The following is a 5,935-nucleotide window of genomic DNA, read 5'->3' on the forward strand; positions in this document are numbered from 1 at the left end:
CGCCAAGGACATAGTAAGAACTTGCGACGCATGTCAAAGGTTCGCCGCAAAACCTCACTCTCCAAGCAGCAGAGCTAGCACCAATACCATTGTCTTGGCCCTTTGCTCAATGGGGACTTGATATGGTGGGTAAGTTACACAAATCCTGGCCGGGAGGAAAGGAGTACATGCTAGTAGCCGTCGATAAGTTTACAAAGTGGATAGAAGCGAAGCCGATAAATTCACCGGATGGAGCATCCGCAATAAAATTCGTAAAAGGCCTCGTCTTCGATTTGGAGTGCCCCACAGCATCGTCACAGACAACGGTAGCAACTTCACATCCCATGAATTCAAAGATTATTGCGAAGAGGTGGGTATTAAGCTGAACTTTGCGTCAGTTGCACATCCTCAAACCAATGGGCAAGTCGAGAAAGCCAATGGCATCATCTGCAATGGTATCAAGAAGCGCTTGTTAGGACCACTCGGAAAAAGCTCGACATACCCGGCCGGAAGAACTACCAAGCGTGTTGTGGAGCATCCGAACAACACCAAACACAGCAACGCAGGAAACTCCGTTTTTCCTGGTTCATGGAGCAGAGGCAGTACTACCAATCGAGATAGAGCACAACTCTCCACGTGTCTCTGAATATGATGAAGAAACGTCGAGAAGAGCGCTAGAAGATGACGTCGATGCACTTGATGAAGCTCGAGATGAAGTATTATCTCGGGTAACCAAATACCAACAGGACTTGAAGAATTACCACAGTCGACGTTTGCGGCCAAGATCTTTTCAGGTGGGAGACCTAGTTCTTCGGCTCACGCAAAAAAGTCATGAAAAACTCGAGTCACCATGGCTTGGCCCTTACATTGTCACGGAAGTAATTGGAGGAGGAGCATACAGAATAAAGGACAAGAAGACAGGGGTGGAGGAGCCAAACCCCCGGAACGTGGCGCAACTTAGGCGTTTTTACGCCTAGAGTCAAAATATAGTCTTTGTAAAGCTTCAATGTACTGAAACGCCCGCGAGTTTTCGGACGCACTCTTTTCCTTTTTCGGGGCACCGAGTGGGGCCGGAGAAGGTTTTTAATGAGGCGGGCTCGCGGTGCTGCAATATAATAAAGATAGTGACAATATAACTTTTCTTCTTTATCGACATGACCAAAGTCTTCGCTCCGACGAATTTCAATATAGTTCATCGACAAAAGGAAAAACTTGCCTTGGTATTCAAATACCTCGTGAGTCAACAAAAATACAAAATAGTGCTCAATAAAAAGCTTGGGGGCTCATATTCACCTTAAATATATAAATGCCTTGGTTCAAAACCTCGCAAGTATACAAATATAGTAAAGAGTCACCGAAACACTCGGGGGCTAAAAAATATAATGATTGCTTTACAATATAGTGATGGATTACAAAGAAGAAATATCTACAAGAAGAAACTAACTAGTCTTGATTCAATATGTCATCAAGAGTAACCCTGTTTTCCTCAGGAGCAGCACCAAGAAAATCGGCATAATGGCCATCGGCAAAAAAGTCGGCATCCATCCGAAGTAGGTCCTCAATCATTTCTTCGGCTATAGGCGTAACCTTCGTGTTAATCCTGTCAACACCAACTCTCCGCCGTTTTACTTTTTGGTGAACCTTCTCGACAACCTGGGTAAGGTCAAGCTTCGAGTGGCAGATTTGGAGCATGATAAGAGCAAATCTGGCGCCAGCTACTAGTTGAGCCTTGACAAAATCATGGATACTGCGAGCATCCTTGAACCTTTCCATCAATTCAGGAAGAGTTTTTGGTTGGACGTTCCGAGGAAACATGGAGTTGTAAACCATGGACAAGGTCTTGGTACAGAAGTCGAGGAAATCGCGAGTTTGAGAGGCGCGATCTTGAAATCTGACAATTTGGCGGGTCCTTTCCGGGGTAGCCCAAAACAAAGAACCATGGTCCAGGGAGAGATTAACAAGAAGGGTTGTCCTAGCATTCACCCTCTCTTCCTCGGCAGCAGCATCAGTAAAGGCACCTATCAAAACAAAGAAGTGGAAACCTTCAAGAAACAATAGTATGCAGATAAAGGATATCAGCGGATGAAACAGGCATACCCGACATATCTGCACTGGCTTCATTCATTAATTCGAGCATGAAATTTTCTCGAATAGTCGCCTTTTCAGCCTCGGAAGCAGCAATTTCCTTAGCAGCCACGGCCTCGCGAGCTTGTTGAAGAGCAATTTTTTCGGCTTCAGATGACTTACGAGATTGCTCCATCATCACAAGTGTTTGCTTCTTCGCATATCGAAGTTGTTGCCGAAGTTCATCCAGTTCTTGCGACAAGGTATCGTCGACAGGAGCGGTATCACCAAAAGCTCTCCTCGCGCGGGAAGAAGAAGGCGAAACATTGGAAGGAGCAGAAGATGGAGTATAGTTATCAAATATCAACTGAAAAATAAACAAGACAACATCAAACAACAAGCAAAGATAGAAGTTTTCATTAATCTCTTGGAATAATTACAAGGGCATTTCAGTGGAGCTAAGGAAGTACGTGTCGCCAAATGACTACTTTGGCGACAGAAGCAAAAGAAACAGAAAGAAAAACAGAGGCATGCAACTAGACCTCCGGCCTCGAGGAGCTAGGAGTCGAAGCTGGCTTGATCCCCAGATACGCCAAGATCTTCTTCGTGTTGGGCTTGGCCGCCTTGATCAGCGACCTCCATCTCGACTGCTCTATCTGACTGGTGTCGCCAACCTTCATCCAATCAAGCGTCTGTTGGCTGTCAGCAACCAGGGCAACAGTACTCTCGACAGCAACCTTCATATTCTCTCGACGCATCTTCAATCCCAGGTCTTCCGACGAATTGAAAAGCTTGGCAAGGGCAAGGAAAGTCGAAGGTTCCTCTTTCTTCGGGAAGAAGTAGGGGAACAACGCCGACAAACTTGCACTGGCATTGGCCACGCCTTCACGAATTTCGCGCCCATGGAATTCCGAAGAGAAAGTGCATCAAGGAGAGGGTCATTGACGGGATTCTCCAGATCAAAATCTTGGTTTGTTTGGGCTGCCACACGAGACAAACCATTAGTCAAAAACCAAGAAACAGGAAGTACAATAGAAGGGGTTGATGATATTACTCAGCGTACGTCGACTTTGCGACTTCAAACGCTTGATGATCTCTTGTTCACGCACAGTTTGTGCAGTTTTCTGCTCATCTAAGGCAGATTCGGCATCTTTGAGCCTTCTCTGCAGCTCCTCGATACTAGCAGCTTTCACCTTGGCTTCATCAACCTCGGCCTTGGCTTTGCTAGCAGCAAGTTCAGCTTTCTTGCGAGCCGCCTCACTTTGCTCGAGTTTTTGAGCAAGTGCGTCGACACGTTCGTTGGCCTCTGAAAGTTTTTCTGTCGAGATATGAAAAAGAAAGAAAAGAAAGATCAAAAAATAGCGACAAGCAACAGGAATAGAAAGTCAAAGAAAAATAGCAAGTATAAAAGTCGTTACCTTCGGCTCTGGCGGCATATTCACGGTACCCAACAAATTGGGACCCGATCCGAAGAAGCTCTTTGATCATTGGCTGTTCAAAGGTAAGTACATCAAAAGAAACATCGGCATGAAAAAGAGAAAAGGTGTGAAAAAACAAAATAAGGAAAATATAGATGTCGACAAACTTACATCATCTAAGAGCAGAGTCGACGAACTGCCCAACTGAGGGGTAGGATTAACAATCTTTTCAACCCGTGCCCTTTTTGGTGAAGGGGCACGGGGGCTCGAAGGAGGAGTAGATGTATCAACATTTTGTTGAGGAGGCGACGATTCCTCCACTTCAACTGGGTTTTTCGAAATAACTAAAGTATGTGACGTGCTCGTTCGAGCAGCCACATCTAAAGTTGGTGTTTCTTCATCATCACTGTGACAAAATAGTGGTAGCATAAAAAGCAAGGCAAAATAAAATTCTTCAAATAGAAAAGGAAAAGAGCAAGGAACCTACGAGCTGATGATACTCTCAAGGTATGGATCATAAGCTGCTTTTTGAGGTGAAGGAGCAGTTTCTTCGGGTTTCGAGGTCCCGGAATCTTCGGCATTGCTCTTTTTCCTTTTGCTCTTCGGAGAAACAGCAGGAGGAGGAGATTGCGCTGATGTTGTATCTTCAGAGGCAGCATCCTTCTCAGTAGATCCCGCAGATTTTCGAGAATCTGCGGGTTCATTCACAAAAGAGGGGGTCTCCTGGCTGACATCATCGACAACGGCTCTTTCTTCGACCTCTCCATCCTCAGGAAGAGGAGGAAGGGAAGCCATAGTAGGATGATTCTACAAGGAAATAGTGACAAAAGAGAATAAGTGAGATACCACTGCAATAAGATACGAGGAACAGTTCAGAACAAGATAGAACTTCGAGAAGAGAAATTACCTCGGGAAGAGGATTGGAAGCACTATATGGTTCCACTCGACAGGAGGAGGGAATAGGATCCTTCTTGCCTAGTCGAGAAATTCTTCGAACCAATTTTTCCAAGTCCTTTACAGAAAGATCACTAGAAATTCTGTTGGCGTCATTTTCACCAGAATACGTCCAAAGGGGATTTTTGCGAGCCTGAAGAGGCTGCACTCTAATCCTAAGGAAGTAGGCAGTAATTTGAACACCAGATAGCTCTTTGCCTCGAGTGTTTTGAAGATGACGGATACGAGCCATGAGCGCCTCTGTCGCCTTTTTCTCTTCTTCAGAAGCTTCGGCATCCCAGGAACGGCGACGCTGAATCCTGGCACTTCCGTCAAAAGGAACTATGTTGTGTTCAACGGAGTTGGCGCTTTCTTCGTGAATGTAGAGCCATCTCTTGCGCCATCCTTGGACAGAGTCAGGAAACTTGACGTCGAAATAATCGACATCAGTCCGAACACAGATAACAACGCCACCTATGTTATAAGTGACGTTGTGGGAGCCATTACGGCGGAGGCAGAAAATGCGCTTCCACAGAACCCAATTGGGAGGGATTCCGAGGAAGCATTCGCAAAGTGTGATAAAAATAGAAATGTGAAGGATGGAATTGGGAGTCAACTGGTGCAGTTGAATCCCATAAACGAAAAGAAGGCCGCGGAGGAAATCGTGGATTGGGGTTGAAAGGCCGCGGATCAGGTGATCAACAAAACTAACCCGATACTCCATTGGAGGCTTGGGGTAGCTTTCTTCGCTAGGAAAGCGGATGGCGTCCTCCTTCGTCATGAGGCCGAGCCTCTTCGGCGTGTTGATGTCTTGATTGGAGATTTTGGATCTCTCCCACTCAAGATCCTCGGCGGCCATCTTGGATTCCGGCGTGCTTGTGGCGAGTCGAGTCGCGTGCGCGGTGGCATCAACGGCAGTGGACAGAGCAATGTATGTGCGTACGGAAGATTGGAGAGAGTTGGGCGCAGGGGAAGTTTTGCGAAGAGGAACAGGTGAGCGGCGCAAGCGAGAGGATGAACGGAGGTTGAAGAAGGGTTTATATAAGAATCGGGTGAAGCAGTGTGCCGTTGGATGAAGAAATCGTGTGGTGAGAATGGATCTTCTAGACACAAGGGTAAAACAGTATTTTTACTGAGATAGGCGTTACCGTACGTGCACCAGGAAAAGCGGAGGACGTGTGTCCCCCACTTGCACGACGTGTCAACGTGGTCGAAGCAATGGACCCACAGGGCAGAGAACTCACGACTATTCGAGAAGGATGAAGTAAATTTGATTAAGGGAAGTATGTCGACAAGAAAAATAAAAGAAAAGTGGCGACAGAAAGAATTATTCAATACTTCGGGAGCCTTTGATCAAATACAAGTTTTTGCCCAAATGCTCGGGGCTACTTCGAAAAAAAGTAAATTTTCGAGTATGACAAATATAGAAATTGCGGGAGCCTACAACCAAGCACAAGTCCTTGGCCGTAGCCTCGGGGGCTACTCCCATCGGGAGCGCCGTTCGCGCACCCGAGAGATAAAAAAAGAGAGAAGAAGAAAGA

The sequence above is a fragment of the Lolium rigidum genome, chromosome 1 (assembly GCF_022539505.1).
Source record: "Lolium rigidum isolate FL_2022 chromosome 1, APGP_CSIRO_Lrig_0.1, whole genome shotgun sequence".
NCBI lineage: Eukaryota > Viridiplantae > Streptophyta > Magnoliopsida > Poales > Poaceae > Lolium > Lolium rigidum.